This window comes from Epinephelus fuscoguttatus, linkage group LG7 (assembly GCF_011397635.1).
Source record: "Epinephelus fuscoguttatus linkage group LG7, E.fuscoguttatus.final_Chr_v1".
Classification (NCBI taxonomy): domain Eukaryota; kingdom Metazoa; phylum Chordata; class Actinopteri; order Perciformes; family Serranidae; genus Epinephelus; species Epinephelus fuscoguttatus.
Window position 1 is genome coordinate 28,140,089 of NC_064758.1, and position 22,215 is coordinate 28,162,303.

At 42.7% G+C, this 22,215-nt stretch overlaps 1 protein-coding gene across 1 annotated transcript in view; it reads left to right on the forward strand.

Moving 5' to 3' along the window:
• Positions 1-22,215, forward strand: part of samd10b (sterile alpha motif domain containing 10b) — a 73,033-nt gene that overhangs the window by 1,306 nt on the left and 49,512 nt on the right. The window lies entirely within an intron of this gene.

The following is a 22,215-nucleotide window of genomic DNA, read 5'->3' on the forward strand; positions in this document are numbered from 1 at the left end:
ATTACATCGTCAAATTCCTCTTTTTGTGTGACCGACAGTCCAAATCCTAATTTCATAGTTGTTGTGTTATAAAACAAAGAAAAGCAGCAAATTGTCACATTTGAGAAGCTGGAAACAGAGCTTGTCTGGTAATTGTGCTTGAAAAATCACTGAAATTGGGGCGCTGGTGGCTTAGTGGTACAGCAGGCGCCCCATGTACAAGGCTGTTGCCGCAGCGGTCCGGGTTCGACTCCAGTCTGTGGCCCTTTGCTGCATGTCATTCCCTCTCTCTCTCTCCCTTTCACGCTTGTCTGTCCTATCAATTAAAGGCTAAAAAGCCCCAAAAAATATCTAAAAAAAAAAAAAAAAAATCACTGAAACTATTGAGGTTTTAGAAAAAAATAATTACCAGTTTGATGTCATTCAAACATCACATGAGAGAGCATGAAACTGATCTTTACTAGATGAGGTCACATTCATGTCACTTCATCTTAAAAAACGTATCTGTTTTCAGGCCCCTGAGATATCTTCCCCACTTCTCCAGCTTCAGGGACAAAGCTGAATATCCATGAATATACTGCACATAAAAAGCTCTTGAATATTTCTGTATTGTTTGTCTCATTGCTGTTGTTGTCCTGTCCCTTTATCTTCCCTGTGCTTGGTTGGCTGGTGTTTGCTCCAGGCTAACTAACTTAAGTGAAGCCTAATCAGAGGCTCTCTCTGCTCAAGGGCAATAACGCGTGTGAGAGCATCAGTGTGGTGCCAATGCCAAGTGTGTTTTCCATCTGTCCTCTGTCTACCGAGGCAGGTTAGCTCTTCATTAGCATGGCTGCAGGTAGGACACTCAGTCAGATATGTATATATGCCCAGTGACACATTGGGCTATCTATAATTAATCCAAAGTTTACTTAAGCATCATTAATTTACTCTGCGCCTTGGGCGTTGATGCCATGCTGACAGTGTGCTGTGCTGCTTTAACTTTAAAGACTGTTGGTCCAATAAGACTGTAGCGCTGTTTGAGGACACGCACGTGGTTTGATTTGCAACCAGCAACCAGAAGCAGGGACCCATAAGATTTATGAATATTTCTCATTTGCATGTTACAGCACAGACTGTTGTAAGAGAGCAGATTTTAAAAAATGTTTTATGCCATTTTATGCAGAACTGGATAACAATTGGTGGGAATGTAATCGATATAAAAGTTAAAGTGTGTAGGATGTAGGTGGATTTATTGGCAGAAATGGAGTATTATATAATAAGTATTTTTTCTTGAGTATATAATCACCTGAAAATAAGAAACACTGTGTTTTTGTTAACTCAGAATGAGCCGTTTATATCTTCATATCTACATAGGCAGCGAGCCCTCGCCTGTGGAGATTACCATGTTGCGCTGCCGTGTTTCTACAGTAACCCAGAGTGGACAAATCAAAAACTGTCTCAAATTAGGGCCATTTTCATTTTTCGCTTTGGTCACTGTAGTTAGCAGCTGCTCTGCAATGAGTGTCGGAGAAGCACTGATTTTTATTACCTTGAAACAGCTTTATTCAGTGTTTTAACTAGTCAATTTGTTTTAGGGAGGAAGAGACCTCTGAGGATAATTTGGCTCCCGCGAAAAATCTCCTGATCTGGATCTTAAATTATAAGACAAAAAAGGTGAACACACATAAGCAGGTCTCAGCGAACAGTGTTTGAGAAACACTGATTTGTAACTGCTTTATTCTGTGTTTTTACTGGTTTAATTCACTGGGCGCGTTTGTTTCGGAGGAGGAAAGATCAGTGGATAATTCGGCTCATGGTAAAAACCTCCTGAATGTTTGGATCAGAAATAAGGTGAGCACATATTAGCAGGTGCTAAGCGAGCAGCAATAAGCCAAAGAGAGTTGGGGAAACACTGATTTGTAAACTGAAACTGCTTTATTTACTGTTTTTATCACCTAGTCTGTTTGTTTTGGAGAGGGAGAGACCTCTGCGGATAATCTGGCTCCTGGTAAAAACTTCCCGAACAATGAACACTGAAGGAATTCTAACCGGGAGTAGTTTCAGCCTCTAAATCCCCCTAAATCTTACACACTGTTCCTTTGACTCTCTGATGAAAAATAGACACACAAATCCATTATTCCATCCTCAAAATATAGAGAGAGCAAAATCAAACTATTCCACATTTCACCGTGAGGCATCATGCGTCCCAGTTTCATAACTGTGAATGTTTTATGTTGTGTATGTGCAGCGTGATAGCTGAGTTGATTGGTAATGTTCACATTGATTTCCATTTGTCAGGAGGCTGTTGTTTCATTGTCAGGTGATTTGTCGGCTGCAGGCCTGTGACTCTATCAGTTACCAAGACTGATCTGCATTAATAGACACTATTTGTCTCATCTTCATGTAAATTGCAGAGAGAATTACATTTTTCGTCTTGCTGCCTGCCGCACTGCGAGTCACGCTATATAATTATGTCCCCTCTATGTTTTGGCCATTCAGAGTGGATGAAATGCATCAGACGTTTGCTTGAATCGCCCAGGACATCTGGCTGCATTGTCATATCTGAGATAAGCAACCATACAAATGATGCTACTGGGCCACTGTATTGTCCAGTGCTCGTCATCCAGGAGTTGTTTTTTTTTTTTCGGAGGAGGAAGAGAGAGAAAGAGAGCAGCATGATCCATCCCCTATTCACATCAAAAATAGGCATGGGGGCAACCCAGCGTGCGTGCATGTGTGTATGTGTGTGTGTATGTGTGTTTCCACTTCAAGAGGCAGGCCTGGCTAAGCCCAGCATGCAGGATATCCAAAGATTTTGGCCTGGGCAGAGAATGCCAGGGTGGCCTCCATCCATCCGTACACTGCTAGACATATGTGCTCACCATCAACCTGACAGGCTCGCATGGAGACGAGCAAACAGCTGGATCCGAATCCAAAAGCAGCCTATTTATTTGTCTCAACCCCCGTGTCTCTCTGGGCATGTGGGTAGATAGCCCGCTGTAGGAGGGTCGATGGTGTCTACTCGCTGTCTACATAATGGACATGTGAGTAGGAAGGGGGCTAACAGATGTAGAGAAGTGTGTGTACAGTCTCCCAAACGTAGAGGATTTAATAGGATTTTCCATCTTAAAAGACAATTAAATCACAAAAAAAGAAAAACACTGACGCCTCTTATTTAAAAAAAGTACACATGATGGATTTCTTGCTTGTAGTCATCTTAGAAATCCTAATTTTTAGCATCAAATCATTAAAAAAAAGTCCATCCTGTTTTCTAATGTAGAAATAATTACATCTTCCGTGTGGGTCTTGTGTGTAGGAAAACTATCAGCTGTCTAGATTGTTGTTAACCCTTTCTTCAAATCCTCCACAGCACACAAACACGCCCTTTCTTCACATCAGGTCACAAAGTCATCTGCTCGCTCAACTGTGAAATAATCGCCCCTTTCCAGTGGGGCACTCCTGCTATGCCACAGGATTCCAATCTGTACGCGTGCGTGTGGGTGCGTGCGTGTGTTTGGGTCCATGTCTGTGTTGATGTTTGTGTGTGTGAACATGTAGATGAAGCAGAGGGGAAGCCAGCACCTCAGTGGGTGGGACGATGGGGGAGGCGGGGGTGTGGATTGTTAGCTTTACACAGACAAATACACCCTTTGTTGCTTCCCTGGCATGTGTTACGTTGCCTGCTGGAGACAGCGTCCATTTGGCACAATTGGTGTTGGAGCCAAATGTGTTTCTGGCCTCTGTGGTAAAGTAATGCGGTAATAGTCTGTTAACCCTCTCAGTTACAGCGGGCAAAATGGGGTTATATAGCAATTTCATGTGCGTGTGAGAGAGCATGCAAGCTGTTAACCTCTCTCCCCTGTCCATCGTCATCCCTTTCCTCCCCACAGCAGGGAGTGTGTCACTCAATATAATGCATGGAGAATCCTTTTGAACACACACACGCACACACGCCCTCCTGTCATCCATCATCAACTCTCTGATCCACCGCAGCCCTGCAGCTGCACCTGGCCTGAGCCTGTGGATTTTAGACCCTGAGAGAGAGGAATAAAGACAAAGTGGACGGAGGCAGAGAGGAGACAAAGAGGGATGTGTTTGTATAAACTGCTTCAGTGTCTGAAATTCTCTAAATGTCCTGACAAGAGTGATGAAGACTGACTGGAGAAGTGCTCATAAATTGTTCCCTCAGTTGAATGACATTTTGAGGCCCAGACACACAAAACTAGCGGCAAGAAAGGCCGACTGTTGCGTCGCCTCACGTCGCCTGTGTCTCAGCCAGAGAGTTGCAGTTGAACATGGCCAACCAGCACGTACGTTCTGCTCCTGCTTGAGGAGAAATAACCCCATAGCAGCAGGCGGCAATAGACTTTATTCGTCATTCAAAAAGGGAAACAGGGAGACCACCAGGACAGAGTCAATAAGCTCATCAGCCAGTTAGCACATTAACAACACAACCCCATGTTGAAAGAACAGAGCGCTAGTGAACACTAACATGAACCATTTCTACTAAAGAGCTCCTAGTCGCCACTAGTTCTTTGATGTCTATGATTCAACATGCTGAATCGGGTAATAAAAAGCCACTGATGGCCGACTAGTGCCAACATTGAGACACACTGCAAAAACTACAGCAAGATGATCACTGACGGCCCGACACTGACTGGTTTGGTGTGTCAGGGTGCTTAAGGGATATGCGATTTTTATTGTGTGTGCAATCACTCATTGCAAAGACGAAATGTGTTCCAGCACAACTACACAAAGTTTAGGGGATCGAAGTTGCATGAAGAAATCAGTCTATAATCTGTGATCGATAATAATTTTAGTTTGTCTGAAATCTGGATGACTGTGCAACAGCTTAAAGGAGTTCTCGCCCAATTTAATAATTTTATTAATTGCACTCCTTAAACATGATTGCACTGATCATGAACAGCTTAAAATAAAAGTGACCAGAATGCAACAGAACCAGAGATGTAGTCTTTTTCATGCCACATATTCTTGTAAATATTCAGAACAGCAACAACAGTAATAATAAAATTAAAGTCTTTATTGCCCACAAATTTGGAAATATGCCTTTGGCTTCACAGGTGGATAAAAATATCCTAGTGAAATCACAATACATACAATAAATAGCATAACATGCACAGTATAGACAACAGTAACAATGGTTCTGGTGCAAGAAATGTGTATACAGTTATTGCTTTTTGTGTGAAAGGTATTTTATAAATGTTCTTGGTTGCTGCAGCAACTCGTCTTCCCGAGAGCAGGTTTATGAATGTTTTAAAAAGGGGATGAGGTAGGTGCCCATACCGGGGGCTCAGAGGTAGAGTGGGTTGTGCACTCAAATCCACAGCAGTTCGATCCCTGGCTCCCCCAGTCTGCATGTTCAGCGGTGTGTGAGTGTGTTAATGGGTGAATGTGACTTGTGTAAAAAAGGCTTTGACTAGAAGGGGGCTATATGAGTGCAGGTTCATACCATGTTCACATATTAGGAGTTAAAACACTTTCACAAGACTTCTTTAAATGGGGAAAGGAAGGGGACACCTTTAACCACAATGTAACTCAACCACTGACAGTTTGGTTAGAGATTCAGGTGTGCTATGATAGTGGCAGCTAATGTAGCCTCTAGCCTCAGAGACGAGGAGCAGGTTACAGAGGTCTGGTAAACTCCCTGACTGCAGTGACATCATTTGAAGTTATTATTGTGGCCAAAACTATGGAAATAAGACCAAAATACACAGGAATTATCCTTAAAGGAACCCATGTTGTATCTCAGGATGCAGGTCGTTCGGACTGCTTGCAGTTATAGAAATGCCGTAATCAAACTTTGACATTTTTTACAGAGTTGGTGTTGATGGAGAACTTTACAAATGAGTTATTGATCTAATGGATTTGTCAAGTGGCCCTCTCAGACCGTCCGCCAACCGTTTTGACCTCTGACCCAGTGTGCAGGGGTGGACGGAGGATGATTAAGTAGATAAACATTCACGCTCTGGTCCTACAGGCCTCTCAGAGATTGATGAAGTGGTAAAAGAGCAGAGTCCGCTTCGGCATAAATCAGCAGTGGATTAACAGGAACAGAGTGTGGTGGATTCTTGGATTCTGCTCTGAGGCGTCACACTTCAACTGTCTCATCCAGTAACCTTGCCATCCTGTTAATACTTCCAGAAATGACAAGGCTTCACTGTTCTGATCCAGTGCCCTTGTCCCGGGTCCGACTTCTCCCCCCTCCTTATTTCCTTCCTCCTTCCTCTCCCTGAATTAGAGTGCGCACAGGCCCATATCCAATTTCTCTCCTTTAATTAGCCTTCTGCGCAGGGAGAGGGATCAGGGGAGAGGGCCTGAAAGGGTACAGGGATGGATGAAAAAGAGAAATGTAATTTTTCTGAAGGATTGCGCTAATTAGGTATAATTTCATACAGGGGTTGTATCCCTCATGTACCGCACTGTTGTTACTTACTGACTTAATACATACAAACTCAATCACTGTCTCTTTCTCCGTCTCCTTCTCGCTGAATTTTTTCCTGCTTAATCAGTTTAATCAATGTGTTTTGGCCTCTCAGATAAAGTATTTGTGTACTTTTATTTTAAGCTATAATTATGCTAATGGAATTGTAATGACTCAATTTACCATTTATGAATATTGTCCATTGTTGCTTTCCATCATTACCATCTGTCCTGAGAAAATGAGATAGCGCCAAACGTGATGAGGCCACGTTCCACTAATATCCTCACGTCCTCCGCCTCATCCTTGGCCAGATGTCTTTCAGCCCGCAGTTTCAAGGAGAGCAGTCAACCTTTCCCCCCACTCGCCATCCCTCCCATTAGAGTCTGCTAAACAAACAGTCTAATTAAGTGTGGCCTCGTGCGATAGGGTAAGCTCGGAGCTTTTCACTCTTTGTTAATAGGTTGGCCTGCTCCTCCTACCGAGTGCCGGGGGTCAGTGGAGCCTGTGGAGCAGATTGCCCATTAAACCAAATGGCTAATGGCTCCAGCTACACCATAACAAGGCAGACATCCTTACACACTCAGGAGCACGAGTCACGTTCACCCACCCGCAAAAGCAATTACATTGCCATTTGCAATCTTGTAGCATGATCTGCGACAGGTTTGATCTGCATGTGAGATAGTTTATATGCATACACAAAATGTATGTGTGCATAAAAGTGTGTGTGTGTGTTTGTCTGACTTTGGAATTGAACATGTTTTAGACTCATTCCACTCATCGGTCATACCTCTTCCAAAAATAGAAATCAATTTTGCTTTCTGTCTTCTCTTATCAGCCTTTTAGCTGTTCCCTTTCTCTCTTCCCCTCCTCTTGCTGCTCTAGCCTATATTTCACACACTTAAAAAAAAAAAAAAAATCGTCCGACCTCCATACGGTTCACCTTCTGTTGCGTACTTCTTTGTGCACATTCCACTGTCTTTCTCTCCCCTCTCGTGCTGCGTCCCCTGATGTGCGTTGTAATAGCACCCTGTGAATATATACAGTTCTGACAGGGTCTATGGCCTCCTCTGGCTGTCACAGTGCTGCTCGAATGGGCCCTCAATTTACCATGTCAATAGGCAGCCAAGTGTCAGCGTGTCAGTTCCACAGACGAGGTGGGGAGAAAGAGTTGTTTAAATGCAGCTCAACTCTCTGCGACTCTCTTTAACCTCTGGAACTAACATTCTTCCTTCATTACAGCTTTTTTCCTCACGCTCTCACTGCATTTGTTCTCAACTGTTCCTACCCCTATTTCTTTCCTCTGTCTTTCTTTCTCAAATCTTTTAATTGAGCATTACAGCATTACAGACAATAAGCAATAGCACATCTAAGAGGTCAGAATGAACTGGTCTCTGATTTCATACTGTATTCAAGGCATACAAACTTTTATAAGAACACAAAGCAAGCTACTTCTTCGACCTGACCTTCCCATATTCATTAACCCCTCCCATCTACATTCCCAATCCTTCACAGTGGTTACGGAAAAAGACAGAAGAGTGAGGCAGATACTGTTTTCACCCAGTTGTCCTCAGAAAACAATGGCTATTCACACCTGGATGTATATTCCTTGACATCCAAGCAACGTTGAAGTTTGTCAGCCTGTAGTGTGACAAATAACACACATGCCAGTAGCGCTTTGTAAACAATAGCAATGGCATAGCATGACAGCAATAACAATTACTTACCATCCCTGTTATATGGCGGCTGATCTTGTCCTCTGCTCGGACCTCCTTGTTTTCCCAATGCTGCCATTCTCAGCCGCTCTTCTTCTCGTTTGAGTCAGCTGCTAACTACTAACAGCTACTTTTTAAATCTCCCATGGGCAGGTGGCACGCATAAAAGTCAAAATGTCATCCATGTTGCCCATGATCCCATCCTGTTGGCTGTTCCATTTATACAGACATTGTTTTGGTGCTGTTAATACCTCTGTTCCCGACTTAGAGGTGGGGCAACTTTGTCCAACCATTTCAGCAGTTGTGCCTTATATACAAAATGGCGAGACGGCAAGGCATCATGATATCCTCCTGAGACCCTGCGTCCTCATATGAGGACCTTACATTTTGGGTTTATTTGACCTCATACTTCATTCTGTTAAAGTTAGGCCTATTGTCCTCATTCATGGACACTTTTTTTCCCCATCTAGTGGCCCTGGCGGAGCGCCAAGAAGATGATCACACTTGACTATCTCGAGGAAGTAAAAGCTGTTTCCATTGGTGAACATGCGGGAGAATAATTTTCACAATCCACAAATCCATGTAAAAACAAGGTGGCAGCCATCTCTGCCAGGTCAAGGTCCAAAACCTGATCAAATTTTATGGTTAAAACTTGTCTATTTATGATTAATAATGTTTGTAGTTGGATATGACAACAAATTTGACCAGTTTTAGTGACAGTAACAAGCTAAGACACTGTTAATTAGGAATTTATCGTTAATTTCTAATTTCTAGGACACTGGGACTTTATTGGTGTTGACAGTGTTTAGTTTTTTATACTTATCAGGTCCTACTGATCCCTATAGCTAGGAGAAACTGAAAATGCATACCAGTCAAAAGTTCAGGTTTCAGGAGGATATTCCCAACTTGAACAGGCAGTGTAAAAGGGGCTAATGACTCACACAGTAATCTGACTCCTGTGTGAAGGCTCTGTGCTAAACATCCTCACCCACTACATCCTACTATCTCTGTCTTTATACTACATCACCTGACTTTCTAACAGTGCATTTGTTTTTTCTTGTAAATTCATCACTTTAATTTCAGAGAATAACCAAGATCCGGCAGTACTAGCTCTTACCATGACCTCCTTTGCTTAATCCTAACCCCTTCCGACCTCGACCATAGATTTAAAAAATAATTGATGTAACTACAGTGACGTCACCCATTGGTGTGTGGACTCCCATGCTGAAGCCTCAAGTTTAGCATGTCGTCCGTCGCCATCTTAATATTTTGGAGCCAGAGGTGACCATAATCGGGCGAGAGGATGGCGTAGTGGAGGAGTGAGGGGTGGATCTGACTGAGAAGCCAAGGACACTATCAGCAGACAGCCTGTCGCTCAAAGAAGCCCGTCCTTAATTATGCATAAACTTAAGTCTTAGTAAAATGTAAAGTCTTGAGTTATACGTATAAAAATACACCCACTCTACAATTGTCATCAAGGGAGAAATTAGCTATAGACACAAAAAACAAAAATTTTCGTAGCAGGCTGCAAACATGTTTATTTCTGCTGTAAAGCTGGGCATTTTAACATGGGGGTCTATGGGTGGACATTCATGAAACTGCAGTTAATGGCACTTTAATGTTGACTTTATATTTTCAGCCCGGAGGTACCCACTTGACCCCGATGTGTCAATGTGACGAGCGTTAGCCAATCACAGCAAGCAGTGGGATCCATAACACATCATAACGATGGGTGTAAACAGCCAAATAGCAGCTGTGTTACTATTGTCATTGGAGCACAAATAGACACTCTGATTAAGTAATTAGCAAAATAAATAAATAAATAAAATAAAATAAAATAAAATAAAATTAAATTAAATTAAATTAAATTAAGTGAAAATAAAATAAAATAAAATAAAATAAATCAATCAATCAAATAAAAAACAGTGAATGGAATAAATAATACCAATACCAGTTAGGAGGAGAATATGTACATTCAGTTGACTTCAGTGTGGAAAAAAAAGGAAAAAGAGTGAAGGCTCAGGCCAAGAACATGTTGTTTTATCACTGGGAAGTCCTGTGCTGCAGGTTGTTTTGGTACTCCAGATAAGACTCTGATAGGGTTCAGGGTTAAGGTTAATGCCAAATCTGTCTAAAATATCTTGAATATTTGATGCCAGAAATCTGTTCAATTTGGACCGGACCAGAACATTCTCACCTCCATCCCATCGTCTTATTTTTCTGCAACATTCCTCTCTCTAAGCTCTCTCTTGTCATCCCCCTGCAGTATCTCTCTGGAGTAACATTAAAAAGAGCCCCTCTCCAATTACATCAATCCCACCATCCTTTGCATGCTCATTAAAATGTTTCCCTTTTTCCCCTCCCAAACTTGCTGAGCCCAGAGGAAGCTCTGGCTGAGATATATAAAAGCCATATGGCACTCTGAAGAAATGCCTCACGCCATGTCAAATATATATTGCAAAAGTTTATAACGTGCGCTCCAGCCACATGGATATTTAAATAGTTTAATGTGACATGCAGGTTGCTGTTTGCGTGTACATATAATCTGATTTTCTGCCTCTTAGCCACAAAAAAAAAGAACTGACTGTGATTTTCTTAATGTCACAGCCCAGAAAATGTCCTGGAGGCTGAACAGAAGAGATCCTTTTTTGCCTAAATGTAACCCACTACCTCATGTGCCCTGCCTGACTTCCTATTAAATGATTCATTCTCAGAAAGAGACTGGGGCTACAATGCCAGAGCCGCTTATGAAACATCTACAGATCATATTTAACAAAAGAAATATATTTCACTTTGATCTGCGTCTTTATTTGGAGTTTCAAACCTGTAGCTCAAGCGAGAATTCTTATTTCTTGATGTCATTGTTTTTCTTTTTACCCCAGTTTTCTTTGGATTTGTGGTGGTTTTAATCCTTTACTTTGGTCTTTTGCTTCCTTTACATCAAGTGGTGGGAAAACTGGCTGTGCGCTCTTTGTGTACAATAATGCTCTTTAGAGCGTCTGCACCCTTTTGACCTGATTTTGTTGAAATCCACTGAGACATGTGGCTGTTGTACCTTATCCGTAGATTAGGAGGGATTTGTCCCGTAAAAGTGGGAGATAGAGGCAGCGGGATGTGATCGCCTGAGTGCTGCATTGGTCACAAAGGCTGTAGGAATGAAAGACAGAAAAATCCACATTGTACAGCCATGTGTATTTTGACTCTGTGAGCACCCAGGGCAATGTAAGACTTTTGCAGCTCTTGACAGTCCCTTTAAGGAATAAAAGCCATCAGTTTGCGTCCCAATGTATCGCCCTGAAAGCAAGTCCTTTCTTCTCATCTTATTTCATCTGATTTTGACTTTTCCTCCGGTCCTGTTACGGCATTTTTATAGAACTTTGCCCCAGAAATAGTTGTTATATTGAGCTTGGAATGACAGACGTTAAAGTAGAAGCAAGACCGAAGCATTGTCGCGGGAGGCAGCCGAGGTTACAGGGCTGTCAGTCAGAGTTAGTGGGGGCGGGCTCTAAGCTGTCATCCCAGCGTTACGGTCTCGCCCTACATATCAGGTCACTGGTGCTCTGCAGGCTTTGGGTCTTGGCAGGAGCAAACACACACAAGCCGACACACATACTTCCACACACATAACTCATCATACATACAGTTCATGTACATGCACTCGCGGGCCACCAACTGTGGCACAGAGACAGATCTTCCCGCTGGGAATAAAAACTGACACAAGTCACGTATTAAGTTTGCAAGAATCTTTGTGTCATCAAAAGATGGAAGAAGAGCTTTTCAGAAAGGATCAACAGAGACGAGACAGACGAACTTTTTACACTGGTCCAGAGGCCTATGTAATGGGTGACAGCCGAGGAAAGTGCAGTTGCTGTGCTGAGGGATATCGGGTGGGATGAGGTGCACCTAATTTGGCTGAAAGTGAAATGAGTACGGGTTGGATAATAAAGCTCTTCTCTCTTGTCTTCCCTCATCTAAAGTGAAAATGGACCACAATTAGGCAGTGCGTTAATATGAGTAAATGTAATGGCACAGACATGAGTGTATGTTGGTGACATAGAAAGAGAAAAGGCGAGTAAACGGGGTTGCTCACGCATGTGCTATTAATGCCCCATTGTTAACATGACGTGTCTGAGGGATAATTGGGGTGTGTCTAGTTTTGTGTGTGTGTGTGTGTGTGTGTGTGTGTGTGTGTGTGTGTGTGTGTGTGTGCCGATTGTCTGATGTCTGAGTACCAGGGTGATAATAAGGAAACGGTTCAGTGGAGTGGAAGAGAGTGTAGGAATGGGAGCTGGTTTGGTGCTGCCATGTTGGAACAGAAGTACTGAAATCAGACACACACCATGAAAAGTGGCAGCATTAGCAAGCGTTAACAAGCGTGTTCTCGCACACATTGACGTGGAAGCGCACACACAGAGGCTGATTAATTGGTGGGTCTCTAAGAGGAGCCCCGAGCAGTCTCTACTGCACTGTGCCGCCTGTGAAACATCTGGCGTCATTACAAGTCAACATTAGGGGAGTTATCAATAGAGAGCTAATAGTGTTTGAAAACCTGACATTGATGGTGCGCTGTGATGTATTTGCCACCGCAAATGGGTAAAGGAAGTAGTTTCTCAATCACCTAATTACATTGACTAGCTATTGTTTTTGAAGAGATTGTAGCTGTGGATGGGAGTTCAATCATACTGATGATAAGTGAGAATGTTTGGTGTTAAAATTCACAGTGAAATAGACACAGAAACATTTTTGATGCTGATCCTATATAAGATGTGCCATGAATTTTATAAATGTCTGTGTGCTGGGAAGGGCAACAGCTAACAATTATTTTCATTATTTATTCCCTTTTTACATTTTTTTAATCAGTTAATTGATGAATTTACTCTAAAAAGTGAAAAAGTAAAAAAAATGAGTCCACACCCCGAATACTGTAAATTCAATTACAAAGTTGTACCACTAAGAAAAGCAAGAAATACTAATTTGAGAAGCTGGAACAAGCAACTCTTAAGCATTTTTGTTTTAGAAGTTACTTTAAGAAGTTTTTGACTAGTTAGTTGCTAGTTGATGTTATATTTTGTGATTACATACCGCGACAGGATTAGCAAAGAGAAAAAGAAGAGAATTGATAAAAGAGCAAAACACAAAAAGCTAAAGGGGACAGTGATAGAGCACGGGCGAAAACCTCAGTCAACCTTCATCAGTCATTCAGCAAACGGAGTGAATTGAGCTTTTGCTAAGCCCCGCCCCTTTGTGATGGTCCAACAAGCTGTCACAGCAAGCATGAAGCCCACACTGTAACTAACTGCACTCCCTGAAGACATATTATCATATTTTTGGAAAAATGAACCAGTGATTCCAGAGAGAAGCAGACAGAGGGGTCTACAGTCTGAGTTTGAAGGATATATCCAGGATGTCAAACTGACTCAGCAGCAACAACAGGTTAAAAAGACAAAGATAGTTAGAAGCTAAAGCCGAACTATAGGCTACAGATCACAGTGTAAAAGTGAACCACCACATCACTGCTGATCGACACAGAAGACAATGAATATAAAGGGAAACTTTGCTGATATTCAACCAGCTGTGTGGCATCACAGTGTGTGCAGATGATGACACAGAGCTGGTTCAATATCAGCAAAGTTTCCCTGCTTCCCTTCACTGGTTCCTGTACAGCAGGGTCGGTCTTTGTTTCACTGTTATAATCATTAATAAGCAAAAGCAGTATGTGTATACATTCAGTAGGCTATATCTTCAGTAGCTAGCTAGCTAACCCTACACTTTTCAGGGTTTGATTTTGGTTTTGGAACAGGGAAGAAACGTATATCTTTTTCCAACCTCTCCAGGTAACGAGTATCATTAATACACGACGTGCCCCAGGCACAACATTTAGCTCCAAATCCACAAAACCAGCCTGAAAATGAAGGAAATCTGAAACGATTACATTAGAGTCAATGGAGCACAGCTGTGTTGTTGTCGGACCCTGGTATGAGCTGGCCCAATGCTACGTTATGAAAAAAAGTTGTAGCCTGTCTTTTATACAGCATCTTTTACCGCAATTTGATGCTTTAATCTTCTCTCTATCTCTCCAACAGGCAGAGTGAATATCTATACTTATGAGAATTGGCTTAACAACAAAAAATTTCCTGCAATTAAACTGGTAAACTGGTTTATAAACAGTGTGCTGTGAGATCTGCCGCTGCGCACCTCACAACCATGCGTAATAGTCGCGCGTAATGACCACTCCTTGTCTGTCAAATTGCACATCTTTCATGTTTGTCTCACTGACAGGTGGAGCGCCTACAGACAGGTACCCATTAGTTACGTGCCGCTCCGCCACTGACTGCTCTTGTCCTGTCCTCTCCCTCTTCTTTCTCTCCTGTCCTCTCTGACTATCACTAAACTCTGAGCTTAATCATTAGCTTTTAGCTTAGCAGCACTTGTAATTGAGTAGGCTTTTGAACAATGCAGAAGAAATGTTGCAGACAGTTTATATTATCAGCCTGGGCCTGGGCTTGTTGTAACAGTAAATGGGATGTGTTGTAACTTGTGTCAGTTAAACTGTGTCTGTGTGAGCGTACATCTTACCCTGCGATGCACGATGTGGGCAGCGGGTCCAGCCACACGCTGCTACTGCTGCCAAGTAGCCCCGCCCGTTGGAAAGAGTGTGGGATATACCACTACTAGGAATGGGAGGGGGGGACTAAATCTTTTAAGATTTAAATAGCACATTATTTCACAATTATAATGAACACCACTTACACTGTGCTTTCAATAAATACTACTGCATTGTTCAAAAATTATTAATTGTGTTTCAAATTATTCTGGGGGGGGATAGCTTTACTGAAGGGGGAGTCATGTCCCCCCCCCGGGATTTCCTCCCCTGGGCCAGTCTGCGTACGGGGTGGGACTTCACAAAGGTTGTTAGCTAGAGTTGGTAAGGTTAAAATGAATAAATGAGAAATAAAGAGGAACCCTATGCCTACTGCTGTTAGTTTGTGCCTTAGCATATGATGCAAATGGCTGTGTACAGTCCATGGAGGTATACTGTAGGTCACAGTGGACATTACTGTTATACTTCACTCGCTTCCAAAACAAATGCACACACTAGCCAGATCAAAATATTTACGTTAAGAGGTGGTGCTCATGGGAAATGCAGTATTCATCTGGGAATCCTTACTGCTTCCAAAATCAACACAAAATGAAAGTTGCTTTGTAGTAGCTGTAAATAAATATAAGTGGGGGTTTGTTTTCTGACGGCTGGATCACTCTTATTGAGAAGAAATAGCACAATGGAGACGGATAACTTTCTTAAGCAGCACTTTAATGATCTCCACACTTCATCAGCTTCACAACAACACTTCCTTGTTTCTGACAAGGAAAATATAAAAGAGGGATGGACAGTGACAGTGTTCAAGGAGCCAGACTTCAGTGTCAGCTCTACTGAAGTTAATGGGTTGGGCACTGCTTAAAACATCTCAACCCATCATCTGTGTTGTTTCAAATTTGACTGGAAATCCTTCCAACAGATTAAAGAACACACATTTCGTAATGCATACTGATGTTTTTTAAATCTAAATATGCATATTTGTTTTTCAGACAGATCATGGCTGTGTCCAGCAGCTGCATCTCAGCCTTTGCTGGACTGATTGTAGACCAAAAACATGAAAAACACAGTGCTAATTAGATTTTAAAAAACATCAGTAAGCATCACATAATGTGTGTTTTTTAATTTGGTGAAATTAAAATTGAAACAAGAAAGATACGACAGGTTAAAGTGTGATTTCTGGTGCCCGTCCCAGACTCCAGTAGAACCGACACCAAAGTCTGGCTCCTTAAACACTGTCACTGTCTTCATGGCCATTACGTCTTTCAGTTTTGTTTGGTTTCTGACTCACATGTTAGCAAACTAACCAATCCAAACCAAGATGCCAGGAGGACTTAGACTGAGGTAAATGTCAGGAAAACTACAGAGGTAGATTCAGCAGATTATTTTTAAGTCACTGATGAAATTATTTAGACATGTAAATATGTAAATAATTAACTGTACCACTCTCGTGTCTGTACAAGAAATATGAAATTACAGCCAGGGGATGGTTGGCTTATCGTAGCATAAAGACTTGAAACAGGGTAAGAGCCATCCTGGGTCTATCCAAAGGTGAGAAGAATCCCCCCCCCCCACAGTACAAGCACCTCTCAAATTCACTAATCAACACAGTTAACGCTAATTATCACCTGCTGTCTTTAGATATCATATTTCCCAAAATGCCAAACTGTGCCTTTAAGGGAAAACAAGGGTAATAAAACCATAAGAAAATAAAAAGAGAAGAGGTATTAAAAAGAGCAGAGATAGATAAAAGACAGTGTGAGTGTGTTTGGAGTAAAGGATTAAGAGGAGAAGGGGAGTAGAAAGGTTCCCTTGGGATCCTACGGCCTGGACAAGAAGCTCCTGCTGGGACTCTCTGTTTATTGATGTGTGTATTTGCATGCTTGTGTGCATAAAGGCTACACAAAGAGCTTTGATTCTCTTCCCTGTTTCATCCCAAACTGCCCGCTTTATACCAGCTGCTGTCTGCTATGTTACCTGACAGCGCAGCCTCGGGAACCCGTGTGAGTGAGGAAGAACAAGCGTGTGTGTGGAGGAGGGGTAATTGGCATGTCCATCTGACTGAAAGGCCTGGGCGAAGTGGCAGTGCGGGAGTGGAGCTGATAACATGGCAATTAAGCTGAGAGAGACAGACCCCCAATCAACACAGCATGCCGCAGAGACCCACAGAGACAGGTGGGACTGCAGGGAGTGGATACAGAGATGGGGAGAATGGGCGAGTGCCCCCAGGTGTGAGCTAATTTGTCTCGCTGTTCGACTGAAAACAAGGAGGCTCCTGAAGGGCCTGTACCAAACATGTCTGACTCTACTGTGCACACATACCATTGACTCTCCCACGGAAGACACCTGCTGCTGCAGCTGCTGAGAAAATCTTGGTTTTGTCGCATCTTTTTCAAACTCCAAACTGTGCGCTTTAAAAGGAAATAGAGCGCTGGCAAAGTTTGAGGTTTACATCTTCTGTTGCTTGTTGAAGTAAGGCGTGGAGGAAATAGAGCTGAGTTATTTCATGTCTCTGTTTGATAGTTTTTCGCCGGTGGCGCTGCTGCAATTCTCCACTCACATGTCTCAGTAGTATTGCCTAAGCCTCTCTGTGTGGCCCCCTGCCACAACCTTTGCATCTTATTCCCACCTTTCTTCTTTCTTTCTGTCTCTCCTCTTCCCTCCCCTCCAGGAAAGATTAGAGGCAGCCTCCTGGATCGCATCACACGGGAGCACAACAAACTTTTAAAAACTTCAAAGCTCTGAGTTATGTTTCAGTTGGCTGACAGAAGAAGTACCACCACCACCACCGGCAGCACCGCCGCTGCCGAGTTGCTGTTTCTAATCATTCATGCTGCTTACGGATCTTCTAACTAACTCCCTGTCTGCAATTTTCATTCTCTCCCCGTCTATCTCAGCTTCAAATTCATTGGCACATTTCCCTCCTCTCTCCCCTGCGCTCCTTTCTCTCTCTTTCTGTTTACCTCTCAGCTTCTGTAGAGCATTAACTTTTATCTTTTTTCTCCACCAGCCCCCCGCCCATTCCATAAGCCTATTTCCCCCTCTTTTTTATTCCTCTTTATTTTCTTTTATCCCCTCATCCTGGTCGCTTTGTGTGGATGCAGGGATGGTGTAGAGCAGATTATCAGCTAACTCTCACAACGGTCATTTATTCACCTCATTGTCTGCAAACCCCTCGGTGCTCAATAACCTTTGTGTATGTTTGTGCAAGTGAGCGTGTGTGCGTGCGTGTACGTTCTGTGCCATCGACTGGTTGTTTTTCTTGCCACGCTACATTGCTCAGGCATTTCTTCTCTAATATGTCACCCAGGTCTATGAGCGCAGACATACATGTGCAAGCAAAGTAGGGTACTTGTGTGGTAGTCATGGCTTGAGGACATTCAATAAAGTATTGAGTGCTGAACCCTTCCACATCCCAGTCTCTCACCAGGCCACAGCGTGAGTGCACCGCATCGATTTACAGACCACATGTGACAATCACAATGAACTGTAGTCCATTCAGGCTCCAGACTCCACGCGGTTCACTCCGGGAAGTTTAACCTCTGATCATGGCAGTGATCTAATGCAAAGAGTTATAACTTGAGCGCACAGGGAGCTGATTTCTCTATGCTCAGCATACAGAGTGTGGTGGACCCCTGCCGGACGGCCTTGCAGGCTATCACTGAAGGTATTTGTGATCTCAAGGAACTAGCATGCCGCGTTCTGCTTACGTGAATTGCCTCTTTAATTCCAGTTTGGAAAAGAAAAAAGATAATGGCAAAACCTGTTTGTCTGATTGCTTGAATCACTTTGGAGTTCATTAGCAGACCATCTGGCTCATGGCTCTTGGTTCCAAACGATCAGCTTAAATTGCACTTGAAATCAAAAGATTATATTGTGATATTGAAATGCATGCATTTTCGTGGTAACCTGCTAAATGACTTATTTCCTGCTATTAATTCAGCGCATGCCTTTATGAAGGCCGTGGTGGTGTTAAGATGTAAATTGAAGTATTTCGGAGCTTTAATATTTTGTAGCCAAACATCCGTTAATCCACTCAGACAGAACATTTTGCCACTCAGGGGAACAGCTGTAAACAAACGCTAAATATTTAAAAAGCCGATCTTGTCGAAGCGGAGAAGTTATGCGCTTGTGTTCATTTAATATCCCCCATCATTTTGGATTCTTTGGAGTAGAATACAGAGGAGGACGTTCTTCATGACAGACAAACCGTGAAGACAGTTTAGATCACAGCATGTATTGAGACTTGAAAGCCGAGGCATAATGTGTTATTCTGATGTGACAGTTGAAGTGACACATCAGAACATACCGCCGGCATCCTCTCACTGTCACTGCACTCAAACATTTGTAATCTCATGGATCTGCAAGTCACAGTGTAAAATTCCAGACGGGATGTTGATGTTCCATCAGCTACCTTCTTGAATTTGACCTTTCGCAATATTAAATTATTCAACCAATCAGACGGGATACAATTTAGCTTAACCTTTATATTGCTTGCTTGTGGATATCACCGCCCTGTGAATTTAAAACTGTTTAAACATGCATAAAGTTGTGCTCTGCCTGCTTGACCTTTCAATGTAATTTTCCCCATTTGGTGCTCTATCCCGTCTCATGCAGCGATCCATTTGGAAGTCCTAACCAGGCTAATCTGGATGGATTTGTCAAAGGTTTTCATGAGCTGTGAATCATTACAGTGAAGCGGCTGCGTGTGAACTAGATTGATCATCTGATTACCTCGCCAGTTAGGCCTGCTTGTCAAATAATAACTCAATATCTCATAAACAACATCATGTGAATGCCCTTGAAGAGCTCTGCCATGGACGGCTTCTTCTTCTTTTGGCTTTTTTTTTTTTTTTCTTTTTACTGGACTTACTATGATGATTATATTGTGGATTCATTATGCAAATGTGGCTAACTGGAACTTGTGTTGCTCCTCTGTATGTGGGCAGTATCAGGGTCAAAGCAAATTGAGCATGGCGTTAGTTCAGGCGGGACATGATGTCATGATGGAAGGGAGTCAGCTGATTCCTTTCTATGCGACCAATTGGCGCATCTCATTCAGAACGCCCTATTTAAACTCCTCTGGCCTGCCTACTGTTGCTGCTTCCTCTGCAAGCTGCTTTGCAACCCACCTCCACCCCAGCTCCTCCTCTTCATGCTGTGTCTGACTTATCATTGTCATTTCTGTTTGTCACTGATGCTCTGTTCTGTTTCCAAGGGGTCTTTGCGGCTGCTCTCCCTGCCTTAGGCTTTCCATGTATGTGCATGGAAGGGCAGGGAGGTGCGCTCTCTCTGTTTCAGGCATTCCTTGTTTGCAAATGGATGGGCAGAGAGGTATGCTCTCACCTCCTCAGGCTTTCCACATAGTCTCGTGGAAGAGGCTTTCTGCGTAGGCCTGAGGAAAGGCAGAGAGCCCCCAGAACAGAGCCATACTGCCAAATATAATACTGCAAATGGAAATAAAGTTGTCTTAAAAATGTTCCTAACTAAACTGGCTACAATATTTGTGCAGTAGTTTGTAAATCCCAAATTTTCCTGAAAATGTAAAGGAGCAGTTTTTGCCCTCCCCCTTCTCCCATAGCTAACCTAACCAGGGAAACTCAAGACTAGCCACAGATATTGAGGTTCAGCAAAACTTGAAGTTAAAGAAACATTTTTTATTAAGCGTATTACCAAAGTCAACATGACAAGATCACCGCCATCTTTGTTTGGAGGAAAGGAGGTGTGTATTCTGTGGTCTGTCCACTGCAAAATCCCAAGTGAGCTTTATTTTTTCATCTTTTCTGGTTTAATTCACAACCTTGACTTACATTTTGTTTGAAGAATATTGATTCAAAGATGATGTTCGATTATTCTGAAGCGAGAAATGTTTGAAGCGATGAGAGAAAACTCCCACATCGGCCTTGAATCATGCCCCAGGTTGTTTTATGGCACCGCTAACTTTGCACTAGCTTAAAAAAGAATTTCAGTATGAGTAAAGTACTTTAAACTGGCCGAGTCTGGGCTTATAATGAGCTTCTCAGTCATACAGCCAGTCACCCAGCAGCTCTTTGGCATGTTGCCATGTCTGATGTTACAAAGAAAACAATCTTAATTTGCCGCTTTTCTGAGCAGTTCTCTAAATAAAAATGAAAATGTTTAAAAATTAACTGACTTAGCTGCTTTAAGATTTGAAAGAGGACTTGCATCAGTGAGTATGTTTACATCAAAATTTGTTTCCCAGTTTTGAGCCTTGCAGTAGTTTTGATCTTATCCAGGACACATTAACATAGAACATGAGAAAAACTGATTATTCAGATCACTGTACAATCATAACAGTAGGTCTCTGATCATCTGAGTTCAGGTGTCTTTGATTCCTCTGCCACTCATCCCTGCACCTACTGAGTCACCTCAACAGCTCAGCATGAACACAATTTGGTTTCTAGCCGCCTGAACTCGGCTGCCTTCCCCATTTCGCTGGATTTAGCCTCCCTGTGTGTAATGGAAAGTGATGCACAATTTATGCCTTAACAAAGTCAGATTTTCAATTTCAATATCAAGGTGGACAAGGTGCTTACAGAATTCCGGTTTCTATCAGTAGGTTTGGGCTAGAATATACAGGTTTCTCAAAACCAGGATACAAGGATACACCAGATACTAGGATACCAATGCCTTTTGTCAGTTCCCCAGTTTGACTAAGCCCGATCACACCTCACATCCTATTACTCGACCTCCTCCTCCTTCTCCTCCTCCTCCTCCTCCTCCTCCTCCCCTCTCCTCTGACATTGGCTCTGAATTATCGATTGTCAGTGAGATCTAATCTGTCCTCCTGTGTCATCATATGAGGGTTTGGCTGTGAAAAGGAGAAACGTCAGACACTCACATGATTGAAATCTGTTCTTTGTCCTCTTTCATTTCCTGATACAATTAATATTAATGTTCCACTCTGAAGCTTTATTTTCCATCTGTTCGCCTCTCTGTGACGTGTCATGTTGCCCATTTTTCCGTGTTTCTGTTACTACATTCACCCTGGGCTTCATTCCTTTATCCTCTTAAGAGGGCATGACCATGTCAGACCCCTGTATCCCATCTCCTCTCCTGTGTCATTCTTCCTTTTCCTCCTCTTGTGCAAAACATGCAGCGAGTTCCTTTGAGCAGAAGTGGATATGACAGCCAGTGTCCTCGGGTGGAGGAGCTAGGTGGACTGTGTTTGTGTGCGTGCCTGTGTGCGTGTGTGTGTTTTATCTAAAGTGATCTGTAATTGTATGTTCTCTGACACAGTGATGGATAATCAATAGTTCTGTCTGTCTCAGTGGAAGTGCGGTGGGGGCCAGAGTGGAGAGTTAGAGAATAAAAGTCATGCTGTCCTCGACGCTGGACCCTCCAGTTTTGTTTTGTTTTTTCTTAGCAGCACCGCCTCAAAAGAGGGAGCCAAGGTCGGCCTGGCATTTCTCACACCAGCCTTTGTTGTTGTCTGTGCTCTCAGGGTGCAGATGGACTTCTACAGCAACTTGAAGAATCATAACAGA